The sequence below is a fragment of the Miniopterus schreibersii genome, assembly GCF_964146895.1.
Source record: "Miniopterus schreibersii genome assembly, chromosome: 1".
Classification (NCBI taxonomy): Eukaryota; Metazoa; Chordata; class Mammalia; order Chiroptera; family Miniopteridae; genus Miniopterus; species Miniopterus schreibersii.
The window spans coordinates 183,915,084-183,933,903 of record NC_138101.1 but is presented as its reverse complement, the minus strand read 5'-3'; the positions used below and the strand labels follow the sequence as shown (position 1 = coordinate 183,933,903).

At 52.3% G+C, this 18,820-nt stretch overlaps 1 protein-coding gene across 1 annotated transcript in view; it reads right to left on the bottom strand.

The window, feature by feature from the left end:
• Positions 1–18,820, bottom strand: part of TMEM63C (transmembrane protein 63C) — a 67,406-nt gene that overhangs the window by 37,429 nt on the left and 11,157 nt on the right. Inside the window, exons 2-3 of the mRNA XM_081137457.1 lie at positions 18,211–18,352; positions 2,010–2,088 (exon numbers count right to left, since the gene is read on the bottom strand). The gene's annotated coding sequence lies outside the window, so the exon portion shown is untranslated. The remainder of the gene's footprint in view (positions 1–2,009; positions 2,089–18,210; positions 18,353–18,820) is intronic.

Here is an 18,820-nt window from a genome sequence, read left to right as displayed (position 1 = left end):
TTTGATCCTGGTCTGGGGAGTAAGTGGGGCGGGGGCCGAGAAGTAGAAGCAGAGAGGTCAGTTAGGAGGAAACTGTAGGAATCCAGGCAGGAGATAATGGTAGCTTGGGCCAGGATGGACACAGAGAAAGTGGTGAGAAGTGGTCAGGTATTAGAGCTACTTTGAAGGGGAAGCCAACAAGGCGCACTGATAGATTGGATGGGGAGTTCGAGAGAGGAGTCCAGGATGACTCAGTGTTCGACCTGAGCAACTGGAAAAACGCAGGTGCTGTTGTTGGATGGAAAAGGCAAGAAGCGCAGGCTGGGAAGTGAGGGCTGGCAAGGGAACCGGGAGTCAGGTTTGGTCGAGCTGAGTGGAGAGGATTGAGCAGATGGTTGGCTATATGAGTCTGCAGGTCAGAGGAGAGACTGGAGACACAAACATGGGAGTCACCAGCATGAAGATGACTCTTAGAGGCATAGGATTGGGTCACCGAAGGAGAGAGTGTGGAGTGAGGCTCAAGATCTGAGCCTTGGGAGTATCTCCCAAGCAAGTATGAGAATGTGACCAGAGGGCTGGAGGGGTATGCAAGGGAGTGATTTTCATGATTGTCTGTGGAACTTGGGACATGAGATGGGTGAGGAATAGTGAATAGTCTAGAGTTTCACTGGGTACTAGAAGATGTGAACTGACAGATAGGAAGTGGCTGTTGGGAAATGAGCTGGGTGACACTGAGACTAAGAAGGGATTGCAGCTGTTGGTAGTAAGGTCTAGGGCATGGCCATGGAGTGAATGGTGCAGTGTCGAGGCAAGAGTGTTGGAAGGGTCATCCTTGTGTGGAAATTGAAATCAGTAAGAATGGAGACAGTGAGGCAGGAGCTGAACTCTTCAGGGAAGGAGGGGAGTGGCCTGGGGGGAGGAGTCAATGCCTGTGATAAAGGCGAGAGCAGGATGTCTAGGCTGACACTGTGGGTCCAAGATGAAGGCTTTAGTGAGGAGGAAAGAAGAAAGTCTGAAAGCTGCAAAGAGAAGCAAGAAAGATATCTCTCTCATCCCCAGGCTAGTATCCTTGAGGGGGAAACAGAAACCACTCCCCGAGATGGCAGTAAAGGAAGTGGGATCCTGGGGGGTCAGTTCTCAGTGAGAAGGCGGGGCACTGAGGAGCTGGGAGTGTTTCTGGGCATCGGGGCTCTATGGCATTGAACCCCAGCTCCAACGCTTACTCAGCACTAAGGTCTCCATGCCCCATCTACTCATCTGTAAAACGGGGGTGTGTTAGCAATTAGTACTCACTTCACAGTGCTGTTAAGAGGAGTGAGTGGGTTAAGGTTTGTCAGTCATGGAAAACAGTGCCTGGGACACAGGAAGTACAACACAGGTGTTTGTAAAATGAAACGTGGACTCAGAGTTTCAGGGGGAGAGTGGAACGGTTTCAGGAGCTGGGGAGGGTGAGAAGGTGGGGATGGAGAGAAAATAAGGGTAAAGGGACTGGCATGGAGGAGATGGGAGGTGGCCTGGGGGGTCTGAGGCTTACTGTGCTAACACAAATATAGCGGGAAAGGGGCATAATGAGATCAGTCCTGGAAAAAGGAAAGGGATCACAAAACTCACCCTGCTCCCCTCCAAATCAGCCTCTAACAGGAGCAGGGAGCCTCCTGCCTCTCTTCAGTTTCCCTGCTTTCTGCTCCCCCCTCTTTCTGCCTAGGCTGCCCACTGTTTCATTATAACCAGATCACTGGTGAACTCATTTTCACTAACATGTTTAGTAAAATGCAAACTTATAGTAGTTTACATGGAACATGGTATGTTTTAACAGCTTTCCGCCAGAGGGTCAGAGTAGCAGTGATGGCATTTGTGGGGTCTCTTGGTGGACGGGGCAGGCATCCTGCCTTCTCCCCGCGTTGGTCACCTGTGGCACAAGCTACAGTTCTGCCGGTGGCCACTAGGGGGAGCCCGGGCCGAGGAAGCAGGTGGGCACCTGGGGTGGAGGAGAATCTGGTGGGTCCATGGGCCTTGGTGAGATTTCCTACCTGAGTCAGCTCTCCAGCGAGGGTCCAACTCAGGCCTGGAGACTCCACTCACCACCCGGCTGCTGCAACAGGGCAAACACTGTGGAGAGACCAGGAGACTTAGTTACCCAGGCTATCTTCTCCAGCAGCACCATCCCTCGGGGCCCCTTTCCCCATCTTATGCTCTGGAAGCTCCTCCTTAACACACGAGTGTTTTACAAATAGTTCTTCCCAGTCCGTTGCTTGTCTTTTCATTTTCATCACGGTATCTTTTGAAGCACCAGAGTTTTGAGTTTTGATCACACAGTCCAATGGATCAAATTTTTTTTCATGGACCATGCCTTTGGTTTCATATCTAAGAAATCTTTGCCTGACTCGAGGTCTTAAAGATTTTCTCCTTAAAGCCTTATACTTTTAGCTCTTACACTGAAGTCTATGACCCACTTTTAGTTAATTTTTACATATGGTGTAAGAGTCCACGTTCATCTTTTGCCATGTGGCTATCCAATGGTCCCAGCATCCTTTGTTGAATCCTCACCTTCAAAATGAGGCAAATGGCTTATAACCCCTCTCAGGTCTGTCTGGGGACTGGAACCAGGCCCAGGATGGGAGAGCGCTTGGCTCAGCGAACTGTTGTTATTATTTGGTTAATACGACGCATGAGGAGGGAAGGGAAGGGCGTTCTGGGCGATGAAGAGCTCTGGGCATCCATCTGGCTCTAAGAAGGAGGTTTGAGTTCTGGATGCTGCTCTTTTCCACTCAACTCCCACTCTCTCATTCTCTCATTCCAAAAGCATCCTCCCTTCCCTTCCCTTCCCTTCCCTTCCCTTCCCTTCCCTTCCCTTCCCTTCCCTTCCCTTCCCTTCCCTTCCCTTCCCTTCCCTTCCCTTCCCTTCTTCTTCTTCCTTCCTTCTTCCTTCCACAAAGGGTTCAGTACCTACCCAAAGCCAGGCATCATGCCAGGCTCTGGGGGCCTGGAACACTGGTTCCTGCCCACACGAGGCTGCAAGGCTCACTGAGGAGCCAGGCAAGCCCGCAGGCACATGCCACCACACGCTCCAGTATGGAGCTGGGTAAAGGGAGCCGTGCGAGGAGTCAGAGAAGCCTTCTGCAAGGAAGCGACCTCCAGCCAGAGCCAGAGCAGGTGCTGGAGTCAGCACAGTGCGGTGGGGAAGCGTGGGCACAGGGAACCGTCCTGGCAGAGACCCAGAGGGCAGAGTGAGCATGTGGGAAAGTGGAAACGCATACTCGCAGCCCGCATGTGGGATGGCTCACTGGCTTGTTCTTTCATTTGTTCATTTATCTCTTCAACAAGAATTCACTGAGTGTCTACTCTTGCCGGGCCCTGTATAGACCCTGGAGGTATAAACATGAGGTCCTCTTCATGGAGTTCACAGCCTCTGGGATTTGGGAGGAGGATTGCTGTTGGGAGGCCTTGCCCAGGCTGCCGTTCTGCCTGGAGGCCCCGAGCTACAAGGTCCCAGAGCCTAAGCCTGGAGCGGGGTGGATTCCATCCAGCAGGGTTGGTTGGGTTGGGTTGGGTGCAGGCTTTCAGCTCACCTGGCCACCCAGCCTGAAGGGGAGGTGAGGAAGGAGAAGAGAGAAGAGAGCTCACCCCCATCTTACCACCCTCCGCAGCTCTCCAGCAGCGAGCAGAGGCAATAGTGAGGGAGACGGTGGCCATGGAAACCTAGAGCAGCACCCTGCCTTCTCTTCACCCCCAAACCATGCCTGGGCCACCTCCCTTCTGAAGGGAAGGCCAGCTCTTGAGCCTGAAGAAGAGGGACAGAGCGCTTTCTGGAGACCAAAGCACCGGCACTGGGAAGAATGAAGCTGGAAATCTGAGTAGGTTAAAGGAACACGGAGCAGAGGCATCAATCTGCCCTGTGCAGGGGGCATAGGGGACTCCTGTCTTTGACTGTAAATTTCACATCAGAGCACAGGGAGGCTGTTCAGGGCATCGGGGAGATGTGGACTCTCTGGAGCAGACTGTCTGGGCTTAAATCCTAGATCCACTCTTGCTAGCTCTGTGTGACCATGGCCCACCTCTCTGAGCCTCAGTTTCCACTTCTGGAAAGTGGGGATAAGAAAAGTACTGCCTCACAGGGTCATTGTGAACATGAAATAAGATCATTCACATAAAGCCCTTTGTACTATCCTTGAGAACTATACATGCTCAATATTAGCCCAGACTGGACCATTCCCAGTCTCCTTCCACCTATGAGGAACTGGCAAGAGGAAAGATGGGGAGTAGGGAAGGACAGCCCAGTACCCCCCACACTGCAGCCTGTAGGTGGCTGTCGCCTCTGTTCTTGCTGTGCCTGAAAAGCTAATGTCAGCCTTGATTTTGGGGCCAAAAAGGGGCAGTGAGAGATGGTGCTAATGTTGGTTGGTGAGTCAGGATTCTCAGGTCCCTCCTCAGCTACACATCTTATCTGATAGGGGAAGCATGTGGTCTTCCTCCCCTCCCATTTCTCCCACATCCCAGCCTCCAGTGGCAGAAGCTGGAGGCCTATCAGTCCTGGACCTGGGTAAAGTTTTTCTTGGCAACTGGGCAAAGGCTTCGAAAATAACTTGCTTTGTCTTTATTACTCCTCTGGTCCATCCCTCACAACCCTCCTTCCAGCAGTGGCCTGATTTCAGCAACTGCTTAGCCAGGCCAGCACTGTGATCCCCACTCCCCATCTCAAGGTCAACTCCTCTGCATGGGGAGCCCATATCCCAGAGCTAGGGTGGCCCAGGAAGCCCTAGGAGGGGGCAACCTTATTAGTAGCTAACATTTATTGAACACTTACTATAGGATAAATACTTCCCATTTAAGTACTAGCTCATTTAATGCTTACAAGTGCCCTAGGGTACTAGAATAGTCCCTAGATGACAGAGAGGTTAAATAACTTGCCCAAGGTCATGGTAGTTAGCAGAACTGGCCCTTGAGTGTCAGCAGTTTGTAAGCCTCTGCTCTGCTACCTCCTGGTGCTGGGCTGGCAGCGCTGGGCAGGGGGTAGAGGAAGGGGATGACCTCTCTCAAACCCTAGTCCAGGGATAGAACCTTTCCCAGCCCTTCAGGCAGTTTCAGTGGAAAATGCTGTGGACTGAGGGATCCCATGAGAGCTGGGCCCTGGCCATCTCTGTGTCCTTGAGCAGATGCCTGCTCCTCTCTAGGACTCCTGTCTGTAAGATGAGGGGTTTGGGTAGCAGGTCTCTGAGGGCCAGACTAGAGCTAGGAATCCAGATGTTTCAAAGACACAGCCTGCAGCCACACAGCCTACATTTCTTGGCACTGCCCAGAGCTCACTTGCTCCACCATCCCCATGAGTGCTCAGGAGCTGGTCCACAGGGACTGCATTTTGATTTGGAGAAGCTAGTCACTGTAGCCATAAGCCATTTCCTAGGAGAAGCTGTGGGTGGGGGCACCCCCACTTTCTCCCCTAACCCTGCCCCCCCAGAGTGCATGAAGCCAGAGCACCTGCATCCACCCTCCAGCTCCCCCACCACCTGACCTTCTCAATCTCTTCAATAATTCATCGCCTTTTTGTTAACAACAGGAAAGATTATTTCCCATGGCTCTGAACCTTGAAAACATAAGCCGGAGTTTACGCTGTGTCCCATCTCCCCTTCGGCTCTGAGACTTTCCTCACATCCGCTTCCATGCTCTCCGCTCTCAGGTCTCCACCTCACCCCCTTTCCAGGACACCAACTCAGTGGTCCAGGTCCACTCTCACTGCTAGGAGGCCAGGCCTTTGGAGGAGGGGAGGGGTGATACTATGATGAGGGTTCCGGCTAATGTCCTTCCCCGCCCACCATGCCAGCTGGCCATGCACCTTCTAAGTGCCAGCCCTTCCTCCGTCTAAACTGCACTCAAGTCTCAATCTCCTCATATCTTCACAGCAAAGAATGGTTTGCCCAACTTAACATATGAAGAAACTGGGTTGCCAGCAAGCTAAGAGATTTGCCTAAGGCTGGGGGAAGTGGTGGATTTGGGATCAGAAGTTGGGTTTTATGGCTTCTCATTCAGTGCTCTTAGAGCTTGCATCAGTGAAACCTCAGCCTGGGGTGGGGGTGAGGGCACTGGAGTCACCTGGAAGGTGTTTAGTGGCTCCAGATACTCAGGCCCCACTCCAGACTCTAAGAATGAGAATCTCCTGTCAATTCTTATGTGCAATCAACACAGGGAAACACCAGCCTAAGATTATCAGGGTTCTTTGCATCTAAATAAGCAGTTCTTGAGGATTCAAAATGTTTTCTGACTCTCCTTAAATAAGGAGGGAGAATGTGGAGATGTGGGGATAAAGGATGGTGGCTCAGCATCCCTTAAATCATGTTGCAATGGGGCAGCTCGTGAGACCTGCCCTTAGAGTCTTCTCTCAGGAGATCACCCCTCCCCCACTCCCAGTTCATTCTGAGTCTGTGCAAAGTTGGCTGGAGATCTGTAGAGGCCATACCACCTCTTCACTTGAATCCCCGAACTCTTACATTTCTCCCTGTGGCCAGAGGTCACTGGCATGGCCACTTCTTCATGGGCACCATGCCTGCCCTCTGTCCTGTCCTGATGTCTCAGAGCTGCTTGCCCCGCCCTGACTGAGCCTGAGCTACTTCCTCTTGGGCTAGCCTGGGACCTTGGCCTCATCAGCATTTACAGCCCCTGGGTCCAGCTCAAATCCTATTCCCCGAAGCCTTCCTCCAATGAGCAGCCCAGTCTGTGCCTTGTCTCACCTTCTTTACACAGCTCGCCTTTGCTACCACTGCCTGGCACTATTCTCTCCTTTTCACATACATGAATGGCCACTTCCCCAGCAAATCTGTGGACTCCTTGGTGGCAGGGCCTGCGTCATTGTGATTCTCAATGACCAGCATGTAGTAGACCTCAATGAAGGACAGATGCTCCTTTATCCAGGGCTACACTCAGGAGCAGGAAAAATAAAATTTGGGCAATCTGCATACATTTGCACACAGTCATTTTCACCTCCCCCAAGCACATTGTTGGTGACCAAGTCTTGCTCCCCAGGGCACAGCATGGAGTGGAGGGAACATATGGTTTGGGGTCAGAAGATTGGGTGTAAATCTGGATCTACTGTTTATCAACTGCAATTTAATCTCTTGCTGCTCAGTTGTCTCTTCTATAAATGGATATAATTGTGTCCATCCTGCCTACACCAGGGCGGGTGTGAGAGTTAAAGAAGATGGTATGTGGAGACATTTTTGTAAAGTAGGAGTACCACAAATGCTGAATGTTGCCTTTGCTGTTGTCTTCCTATGACTGAGACCAGCCTTCCTTAAGAAGCCCCAGCACAGGGTGAGTGGATTGGGGTTCCACCCTGCCATCTGGCCCTCTAAAATAATAAGGCACCAGCAGCAGCTGGGAGCAGCAGAGGGGCGCTCAGCACCATGGACAGCACCACGTTTCTGCAGCTGCTCCTCTTTGCTTGGGTTCTCCATGCAGTGCCCAGCAGCACCCGATGATGCCCCTGGCCCAATAACAAGAATAAGATTTCTATGTGCCAGGCACTGTGCCAACTTTCTTAATGCACCTATCAGATGACATGTTGGATCTAGTCAATGGCCTTTAGCATCCATTCCCGTCTCTTTCTAGTGTGCCTTCCTATACTGCAGAAGCTAGAAAGCTACAAACTACATTTCCAACACTCTCTTGCTGCAGGGCCCTGAATACAGATCATGTTCCATCAGTCAGATGCACTGGAGGCAGATTTATAAGGTGGAAGGGAGGAGGAGCCACCTTCTTGCTGTTTGGGCTGTGTTCTGCTGACATGTAATACTGAGGAGAGGAAGTTCTCTGCAGCAGATGAATCCCCAGTCTGGTTCCTAGAGGGTGAGGGGTGGGGGTAAGGAGCGAGAGGCAATAATGGTGCAGTCTGCAGAGGCTCCCTGATCCCTGGCTTGCAGGTGAGACTCCAGTAGTACCATCCTGGCTGTGGCTGAGGAGTGGTTTGTCTGGTGGGTCAGTTCTGCTCTGTCCTGAAGATGCAGATTTTAACCCTTCTGATGATTTTGTAAGCATGTAATTCCCTGTATTAAATTCTGTTTTGTTTAAAGTGCTTAGAGTGGTTTTTGCTTCCTACACAAATAACAAGTAGATTCTGTTATCTCATCTTACAGATGAGGAATCTTGGGCACAGAGAGGTTAACTGACTAGTCCAGGTCAGGCAGCTGGTGAGCAGTGGGACCTGAACCCAGGACACCTGACTCCCCAACCTCCTCCAGGAATGATGCCCCCAGGCTGAAGACAGAAGCTAAATGGAGAAAAGTAAATACTGGAAGGAAATTCTGGGAACACACTCCAGGCCAGAGTGGGCACAGCCCCTGAGAAGGTCTCAGGAGAAGGAGAAAATGTGGACTTTTTGCCATGAGCCAGGTATGGTACCAGTTGCCTCCTTATGGTTATCCCACTGACCATCATTGACGCCTCAAAGCAAGCTAAGAGGTAGCAGCCAGAGAGGTGGGTATCAGTATCCCCACTTCACAGGTAGAGAAACTGAGGCTCACAGGGGTTAAGTCACTGGCCTAAAGTCACGCAACTGGAGAGAGACAGAGGCAGGACTAGAATCTAAGTGTCTGGCTCCACTACATCATGGGACCTCTGAGGCACAATTAGGGACAGAGCTATTTTGCCCATTCCAGGAGGGTTGTATTTCTGGGGTACAGATCTGTGATACATTAAAGGACTCTCCACTAATGGGGAGGAAAGGCTGGGAGGCAGAGGGAGCTGGAGTGCAGCAAGGGGCGAATGTGGCCATTGGCCCAGGCTGGAAGCTGAGAGTGCAGGCTTCCTTCTTACCCATCTCACTTCTGGAACCTGTCTCCTTGCTGAAAGGTTCCTTTTCTTGCCCTGAAGACCCTGCACCCCCACCCAGGGGCCCACGCCTTTCTGCCATGGCCCTGAGTCCACAAGTAGCCATAATAGTGCCCAGATGGGGCTGGAAGGAGGGAGAGACAGCTGTGGGGACATCATCGACGTCCAGGCCCCTGGGAGCTGGGCAGTGACTTGGAGACACCAGGAGGAGGAGGGGTGACTCCCTGCTTGTGCTAAAAAGACAAGAAAGTAAGAACGGCAAGCTATGAGGCTGTTAAACTAGGTGATCTCAATTCTAAAAATAAAAAAAAAGGAAAGAAAGAATAAAAAACTAAGTTATACCTGCGGGGGGGGGGGGGGGGAGACCATTTGTTTCTAGGTGGTGGGACTGTGGTCTTTTAAAAACTTTCTCTGAATTTGAAAAACTGTTTAATATGAGCATGCATTATTGTTTATAATTATAAAAAGTCATATTTAGAAAGGAAGGGTTGATATTTCCCAGCATGCATACAATCACCTCTCCTTCTTTCTTTTGCATCAAACCTTTCTTTCCTCTTCAAGTGCCCCAGTTTAACCAGCTCCCACTCAAGCTTGTGATGGGATGGAAGGAGTGGAGGGGCCTGGTGGTATCTGTACAGGCTGTCTACTCAGGAGTCAAGGCCTGAATCTGATGCCATCTCCTCCTCCCTGCCCCCGTAGGGTCTGGCTGGGCCAGGTGCAGGAAGATCAAGGCTTGAACTTGCACCGTGTGGGCCAAGGTAACCACCAGACCCCTGGGAGTCTGCCTGGAAGCCAGGGGCACCCTCCTCCTCCCTCCCCAGATGTGGCATGATGCTGACCACAGCACCAAGACCCAGGTGCAGCGATGAGGGGCTCTGTGCCCTTCCCCCCAACACGGGTCTCAGTCGGGCGAGCGGGGACCAGCCTGCCATAGTGTAGCATTTACGTGTGGGTCCTAAGGTGAGCTAGACTCCATGGGTCCAAATCCTGCCTCTGCTATTTACTAGCCCCATGTCTTTGGGCAAGTTTCTTAACTTGCGCCTCAGTTTCCTCATCTGTAAAATGGAGATTTAACAGCATCCACGCTTACTGGGTGAATGTGCAGATAACATGAACCAATCCACCAAGACGCTCAGAACATGCCTAGCGCACAGCTCTGGCTCAGTGCGGTTCAGCATTATTTTCCTCGTTAGGACCTAGAACTTTGATGTTTATTAATGGGATGTAGTAGCAAGTGGCAGACACTGCCAGTAGATGGACAGCTCCTTGATGACAGAGCCCATGGCTGTGTCTGCTCATTTTTTCTGCTGTGCCGGGCAGAGCTCAGTGCCTTACAAATATTTGCTAAAGAAAGGAATGATTGGCAGTGGGGCTAAGGGGGTCCCATTTGACCCCACGATCTCAGACCCAGAGTGTTGTGGCCGGAGGGGTTCTTACAAATCCTTTAACCTAAGCCGCTCCTCCCACAGATGAGCAAGGGTTGCCGCCGGCTCACACTGCCTCGGCTTCCAATCACACAGGGCTTGGCAGCCCCTGCCCACCTCCAGCTCCATCTCCCCCTGGGGCTCTGCTCAGTCAGGACACTGAGTGAAATTTTGGACAGAGGCATCCATTTCTGTCTTGATTTAGGAAAAAAATGTGGCACATATCATATCTGAGTGTTGTGGAGCAAACGCATTCCCACCAGAGCAGCCTGAAGCTGCAGGCTCCAGTTCGACCCTGTTACTGCGGTAATTCCCGTCTCCGTGGCAACAGGTCCAGACCAAGCCTTCCTCTAGCAAAGACAGAAGAGACTCGGCAGCACAGCACTCCCCCGGCCCCTTCCCTGCGGTTCCCTCCCGCTCCCCTGCAGGAGCCCTGAGTGGACTGAGGGGACCGCAGGGAGAGGAGATGCAGCGTGGCAGAGGCCCCACGGGCCTCAGGGTCAGTCAGAGCTGCGATGAAGGTGCCCAGCAGCAGGAGCAAACAGGCAGGATGCTCCACCCAGCAACTCCCGCTGCCCGGGCAGGCTCCGGTGGACGGTGCCAGGAGCTGGGGGAGACACAGAGACCCAGGCTCTGGAGCCAGGACACTGAGTCCTAGTCCACAAAGACCCAACCAGCTCTTGATGACTCGTCCACGTGCAGGGAGACCCAGCCTTAACTGAACACTTGCTCTGTGTGGGCACTGGGCCAGGAGGGGGGGAGGAAAGATAAATAGCCGCAAGAGCTGCCCTCGGGGAGGGCGCGGTCAGGTGGGGGAGACCCAAACAAAGCGAAAGCAGCCAACCAGGACAGAGAGGAACAGATGCCAGCTCAGCCGAACAAGGGAGGGGCAGGCGGCAGAGAATGCCACCTCCCGCGAGCCCGCCTGCCGCGGGGCTTTCTCTGGAAGGAGCCACAGGAAACTCTCGACAGTGGACGCCTCCGGGAGAGAAACTAGGTAAGGGCTGAGGCAGGGTGAGGGCGGCGTGCTTTCATTATATTCTCTTTTTAGCTTTTGTACTGTGTGTATATCTAACCAAACAAAACAACGACAAAAGCAAAACCAAGAAGAAAAGCAGCGCCGTGTGAGAGGCACTGTAATAGGTGTGACCTGCTCTGTGCTGGGCCCAGAGGGAAGGGCAGCTCTGACACTGGGGGCTGCTCCTCGCCTCAGGATCTGAGGGCTCTCATCTGCCAGGGTCGTGTGCATTTGTCCCTCCGTATCTGCACCTGTGTGATTTGGGATGCGTAGACACATTGGGTTGAATAGTGTTCATCTAAACGTCATGTCCATCTGGAACCACAGAATATGACCTTATTGCTGTACGTACGGGTGGTGATGGATATTAACTGAATTTACTGTAGTGACCCTTTTGCAATATATGTAAATACCAAATCATTATGTTGTACACCTGAAACTAATATTATGTTATGTCAATTATACTTTCATTAAAATATGTATATAAAATCTTATTTAGAAATGGAGTCTCTGCAGATAGAATTACTTAAAATGATGTCACACGAGATTAGGGTGGGCCCTAAATCCAATGACTAGTGTCCTTATCAGAAAGACACATGGAGACACACAGAGAAGAAGCCACTGAAGTAAGAGGCAGAGTCTGGAGTGATGCAGCTACGACCCAAGGAAATCCAAGTGTTGCCAGCAGCGACCAGAAGCCAGGAAAAAGCCAGGAAGGATGCTTCCCGAAAGCCTGCAGGGGGAGCATGGCCCTGCCAACAGCTTGACTTGACTTCCCGCTTCCAGAACTCTGAGAGAATAGGTTTCTGCTGTTTTAATCACCCAGTTTATGGTAATTTGTTACAGCTGCCCAAGGAAATGAATACACTGCATCTATGCATTTGTGTTTGTGTATTTTGAGGTGTGTATATCAACGTGTTTTGTCCGTGTATGTTTGGGGGTGGTATTTGGGTGTGCTTGGGAATGCGTTTGTGACTATAATTTGGGTTTGAGGTGCTAATGTGTGATTTGGGGTTTATATGTTCATATATGTGCATGTTGAATTGTGTCTGTGTACGCATTTGTGTGTGTCGATATATTTGTGTGTTTTGGTGTGTGTGAGCGCGTATGTGTATGTAGACAAAGATCTCCAGGGTCCCTCTTGGCCCTAACATTCCAGAAGTCTGTCCTGGGCTCCTGCTGCAGGGGCTGGCGCTGAGGGATGCTGGTCAATGGAGGGGGGGCTATCATCACACCCAGGTTGGGGCAGCAACCCCTTGGATCCAGGGTCACCTGGGAAAGGGGAGGTCTATGGCAGAGTGTCCCGCATTACACCTGCCCTATGAGCAAGTTCAGGAGTGTAGGTTCAGCAGGAGCAGTACCCTGGGGGCCCAGCTGGACACCCATTTGGGGAGGCTTCAGCAGAGCAGAGACCCCTCCCAGCCTGGAGAGGGATTCTACCTCCTGTGAATCCAAGTTACTTTGAAACATTAGAGCCACAGTGCATCGGCATCACCCGGAGGGCTAGTTACACAGGTGGCTGGCCCACCCCAGAGGCTCTGATGCGGTAGGTCTGGGGTGGAACCTGAGACTTTGCACCTCTAACAAGTTGCTGGGTGATGCCAACCATGCTTAGTGGGGGCATCCTGGTCTTTCAGGACAGGCCCTGGAAAAGTCAGTACTGGCAGGTACAACCCTATTTTCTCAGTCTCTCTCTCCCAGCTGCCCACATGCCACTCATGAAATCATTTATTCAGCAAAATAATAGTCCAGACTCTGGTTTCTGCACTCAAGGCACTTACAGTCTAGGCGTAAGATTCTAGCGGATACACAGACAGCCCCCCACAAAGAAACCATGACAGGTCTGCATTAGTGTACTCCAGAGGCCTGGCGAAGGAGCACGGGGAACACAAAGGGGGAGCACTTGTCTGAGCTCTGGGCAATCTGGAAAGGCTGCCTGGAGGAAGTTCTAGCAAAGGCAGCTCTTAAAGGACGGAGAACAGCAGTCACATTAACTGATGGCTTACTGCTGGGCACTGTGATAAGACTCTGCAAGCACGAGCTCTTTTAATCCTCACAATAACCCCAAGATGGGAGTTATTGTGGCTGAAGAGAGATTTGAGCCCAGTCAGTCTGCTTCCAGCAGTCACATTCCCAGCTCTGAGCGCATACGGGCTTCCCACCTGGAGAGGAGTTGCCCTGTGGAGGTCAGGGGCAGGACATTCCAGGAGACCAGGCATGCACCAAAGCAGAGAGGGAGGCTTTCCCCTGAGGGAGTTCAGGTCCCCCAGGTGGGAACGCACCACCCCTTGGGGCAGCAGAGATGGGAGGGACACCAGGCTCTGGCCCCATCTGGCTAAATAGGGCAGGAGACACTGGCTGCCAAAGGTAGGGGTGGGATTGGAGAGAGGTGGAGGGGGCTCTCTCTGTGAGCTCAGCTGCTCCAGCGACGGGTGAGAGCCAGATGGCAGAGGCTGTGAGTCTGGCTTAAGTGGCTTCACAGGGGCTACAGGGCAGAGAGCCCAGAACAAGAGGGGCTGGGAATCACAGGGCTCCTGTAGTGGGGGCTCTCTCTGTTTGGATTTGCTTGTATGAAGGGTTAGCTTGGAAGAGAGGCTGAGGGGTGGCTAGCTGGCACAAGCTCTATGATCCATGGTGGCCCCCACGCTTTGGCCCCAGGCAGTCTCTGTGTGGCTCTAGGGGTCATTGGTCCCCTTAACAAAAGCACAGGGCCCCAGGACAGGGGCCAGCCTCATGATGACCTTGCTCCTGTCCCTTGGGTTGGCGGGTCAGGAAAGCCACTGATTCATGCTGAATGAGGACTCAAATGGAGACCTGAATCCAGAAGACGGAACCAGACAAAGCGAGCTCCAGCTGCAGCAAGAGGTATTCTAGTTAGACACAAGGAAGCACTGGCTAGAGATGCTGAAGGGAGCAGCAGCTATTTCTGGGGGAGACCCATCCTTCCGTCTCAGTCCGCCTCTCTGGAAGACATTTGGTGGGGATTTCTCTCTCTCCTTCCTTCACTAGCTCCTTCATCAAATCTCACTTACGTTTTAGTTCCCTCTATCCTTTCCTGCTGGCCTCCCACTTCTGCTTCTTTGTCTGAGTAGACCAGAGGCTCCTCCCACCCCCACTTGTCCCAGTGTTGCTGGGGCCTTTGAGCTCAGGCACACTCAATTGAGCCCTCTACCTGCTGGACATGAAAGGCCTCCAGGTCTGCCCAGGGCACTTCCAGCCTAGTGGAGAGATCAGACAGGTAAACCAATGCCTACACCCAGAGTAAGGGCCATGCAGTGAGAATGGTATAAGCCAAGGTGATGGGGCTCAGAGATGACAGCCCTGGGGGTCCAGGGAAAGCTTTGAAGAGGTAGCAGGTACAATTTCTGGGCTGACAGAAACCAGTGGGAGCAGGTAAAGGGACAAATGAGTGGAGGAGGAAAGCAGAGGGTGGAATATTCCAGAAATGGCAGGTTGACTGGCTTGGCTGCAGAGGTAGGGTAAGAAGGATCTGGTGAGATAACTGACATATTGGGGCCAGAACACAAGGCCCTGAATCTCAGGCTGAATGATCTGCACTTAATTCGTAGGGTGTAGGAGGAAGGGCATAACATCTGGGCTGGGACTAGAAGGCCTAGATTTTGCTCCTTCCCTAGAATCTCATGAAAGGTACCTGGTCCACAAGCTTTTTAGGGGTTTTTCAAGGATACAGATAATTGGGACCTCAAATGTCACTTTTTTGTAAGGCCTGTCCTGATGACCATATTTAATAACACAACTCCCCTGGCACTCCCGATCCCCCTTTCCTTCGGTTCCATCGCTTGTACCACCTTCTAACATATTTCATCCATAGTTTATGCTGTTTGTCATCGCCTCTACCCTCATTAGAATGAAGGCCCCAGCCCGGCTGGCGTGGCTCAGCAGTTGAGCATCGACCTAGGATCCAGGAGATCGTGGTTCGATTCTGGGTCAGGGCACATGCCCAGGTGGCGGGCTCAATCCCCAGTGGGGGGCATGCAGGAGGCAGCTGATCAATGACTCTCGCATCATTGATGCTTCTATCTCTCTCTTCCTCTCCCTTCCTCTCTCTGAAATCAATAAAGATATATTAAAAAAAGAAAAAAGAAAAGAATGAAGGCCCCATGAGGGGAGGATCCATGTCCATTATATTTGCTGCTAAATGTTCCATTGCCAAGCATGGTGCCTGGAATTCCAACAAATTCATTCATTTGTTGAATGAATCAAGAGAAAAATACCACCCTGCATGAACCAGCAGGGTCTGTCACTTTACTCTTGGCTTCCTGAGCTTGGCATCGCCCGAGTGGAAAAATCTCTGGGAAAATCAGACAGAACTGCTTCTCCCCTGCTGCGCCTCTCACACTTGCCAGGAGTCTGGGAAGATTTGGACTGTTCCTCCTCCCCTCCTCTGCCAAAACATCACCACTTTCCTTCATCTTGGAGAGGAGACCAAGAGAGGAAAATTTCAGCTAAGGAAAACAAGGGGCTGGCAGCTTCACCCGGCAGCCTAGAAGAACAACTCTGATGGGTCAATCAGAATATCTGCAAGTTACCCAGTGCCCACCCCATGTGGGCACTATGCAGATGCTCTGCGCATGTGTTCCATTCCCACAAAAATGGGTACTATCCTCCCATTTTACAGATGGAAAAATAGAGGCTCAGAGAAGCTCATTGACATGGCCAAGTTCTCCCCACCAGGTGAGGAGTCTGGTTTTGAACATGGGTCTTCCTACTCCAACCCAGTGCCCCTTCCTCCATGGCACATGGCCTCCCTGCTGCCAGAGAAGCAGTTGAGGTGCAGGGTGTGAAGCTTGCTGTGTTCTCTGTCCAAGGCGCCAGGTCACAGGGGTCTCTGCTTCCTCAGGCTTCCCACCTGAGCTATGGGAGCTGAGGTTTGGGTCACCTCCAAGGGATGAATAAGAACAGTGATGTCACATCTGCCACCTGGCCTGAAGCCATCGGAGAGTGTGAGCTGTAACTGCGGTCACTGCCTGTTCTGGCCTGTGGCCAGGCATCCTGTCCTCACTCTGATGTGAACCATGAGGGTTGGAGTATGAAACAGGGCTCCCTGCATCTGAGGCCCCAGCAGATCCAAGGGAAACCAAACCTCCCCTGTGGTCAGACAGCACCTGACATCCAGGGCTGTCACGGCCAGGCCACATTTGGGGAGGCAGAAGAGCTTGGATCAAAACCCCTAGCTGTGGGGCTGCAGGTGGCTGCACTTCCATTCCCAAGGGTCTCAGTTCCACCTTGAGGGTGGAAACACTCTCTCTCAGCAAATGTTAATGATTCCTTAATATGTGCAAGGAAAATGGTAGAGTTTCTGCCTTTGAGGCCCTTAAAGGGCAGGTCAGAGAACAGTCACCAAATATGCAATGGGGAGCCATGGATGGTTTTGGAGCAGGGGAGTGAGATGACTGCCCTGTGCTTTAGGGAGGTTCATCAGGCAGCAGGGTGCAGATGGGGAGGAGAGGCTTTTATAATGATCAGAACTAACATTTGAAGCACTCAGTAAGTGCTAGGTGTGGTTTCGAGCACTTTATAGATACTAACTTTAATCTCCACGGTACCCCTCGGGTACTGTTGTTTTCCCCATTTCACAGATGAAAAGGCTGACGTACATGGAGATGACTAGGCTAGTAGGTGGTGGAGCTGGGAATCGGACCCATCTGACTCCCGAGCCTGAGTTCTTTTTTTTCTTTTTAATTTATTTTATTGTTGAAAGTATTACAGATGTCCCCCATTTTCACAGGAATCTAGGCTGGAGGGACAAGGGTTCAGCTCAGGGCTGGGGCAGCTGGCATGGTCGAGGGACAGAAGTGATACATGCACTGCCTGCAGCTAAGACTCCTTGCCGTGGAGAGCTCTCACGAGGCCGACCAGGACATTATAGGGGAGATGCGAGCATCGAGCACTTTGATCTGAACAGAGCTATACCTAAGATTACTTTTATGGATAATAACAACGATTGCAATGTTCTTGGCCAACAGCCCACACAGGATAACTTCTTTCATGGAAAAGAGATTTTAGAGACACTCTCAAATAAAAAACCCCTATCACAGTTATAGCTTCTCGACTAGCCAAGCCTTCCCTGATTTTATTAACTTGTTCTCTTAGTGGGGAAGAAAGCCTCGCCTCCATGCTAACCTGGTTCCAACACTTGCCAGCTTTGGGGGTTTGATCACCTCTCGTCCCTTTCACAAATGGGGGGGGGTGTTGCTAGGAGTCACCAGGTTGGCGGAAGGAGAGGAAAGGAGTTGGGGGGGGCAGAGTCTGGTGGGGGGAGTGGAGGGGAGGCAGAGGCTGCGGGAGGCAGAGGCTGCTGAGGCTCGGCAGGTTAGGGGGCAGATGAGCCAGGAAGGGCTGCCTGAGTCCCTGAGACCCGAGGGCTTCCAGGGCTGTTCCGATGAGATTACACCTGAGCCCTCTGAGCTGTTCGGTCACAACATTTTAAACAACACTATTGACATAAGTAACGCGTGAGAAGTAAAATGAGACGTTGGACTGTATCACTAAGGTCCCTTCCAGCTCTGACAGTCCAGGAAGATACCATTTGTCATAATTCTTTCTCAAGGAAGAGGTGTTGAGAGGCCTGGAACTCTCAAAAAAGCTATGTCTGGCTGGGCTCCAGTCCTGTCCCAAACCCTGGTCAGCCGGGCAAGAGCCACTCAAGAGACGCAGCTAGTAGCCCAGCCTGGGGTGTTTCTGTGGAGTAGGGGACATCCTAATTATAGCCAGAGAGTCTTGGGCCCCCTTCCCAGGCCTTGGGAGCCAGGGTCATCTGGAATAGTATCCTTTGGAGATAGGACTGGGCCCTACCTGAACCCCCCCATCAGGTTGTGGGTTTAGGGGGCTTAGGGACGGCCTTCTCCCAAGCACTGACTGGAGAGCCACAGGCTACATTTCCCAGGCTTAGGAAGGAGCTGGAGCTAGGGGTTTAGCCCTGCTGAGTGGGAGGATGGCAAGGGTACCTACCTGGGCAGCAGGTGAGGTTTGGGGCTCAGGCAGATGGGCTGTCACCAGCCGTCCCTTCTCTCAATCTGTTGTCAGGTGCTTCCGAGTGGCCCAGCCACAGCCCTGCTCGCCTCCTGACCACAAAGGTGGCTGGTCCAAGGCTCTGTGGCACAGGGACAATGAGCACTGTCAGTGCGGGCGGGCATGGATCCCAATCCTCCCCTAGCCTCCCCAGGGCTCCTCCCCTGTCCAAGCAGGCCAGGCCCCGCCCAGGTCCAACATACCGGTCAGCATCTTCCCCTAAGGCCTGCCTCAGGGGAGCTCTGATGGGGTGAGGGGCACCCCAGATGCAGCTATGACTCCCAGTCTACCTCCCACCTCCACATCCAGCTGCCCACCCCTGGGTGAGTGAGCAGGGGCCATCCTTCATCTCAGCTGAGCAGGGGCCCGAGGGGAGGGGGACCATGGATGGAGCACTGCCTTGGGAGTCCAAGCACCTAGGTCTCTCTGCCACTTCCACTGCAGCAACCCACTTTCCCTTGCTGGGGTGGGGGACTTCAGCCTAGATACACAGACACTGCCAGCAGGGCTGAGCTAGGGAGAGCAGAGGGGGCCAGAGCCATCAGGTGAC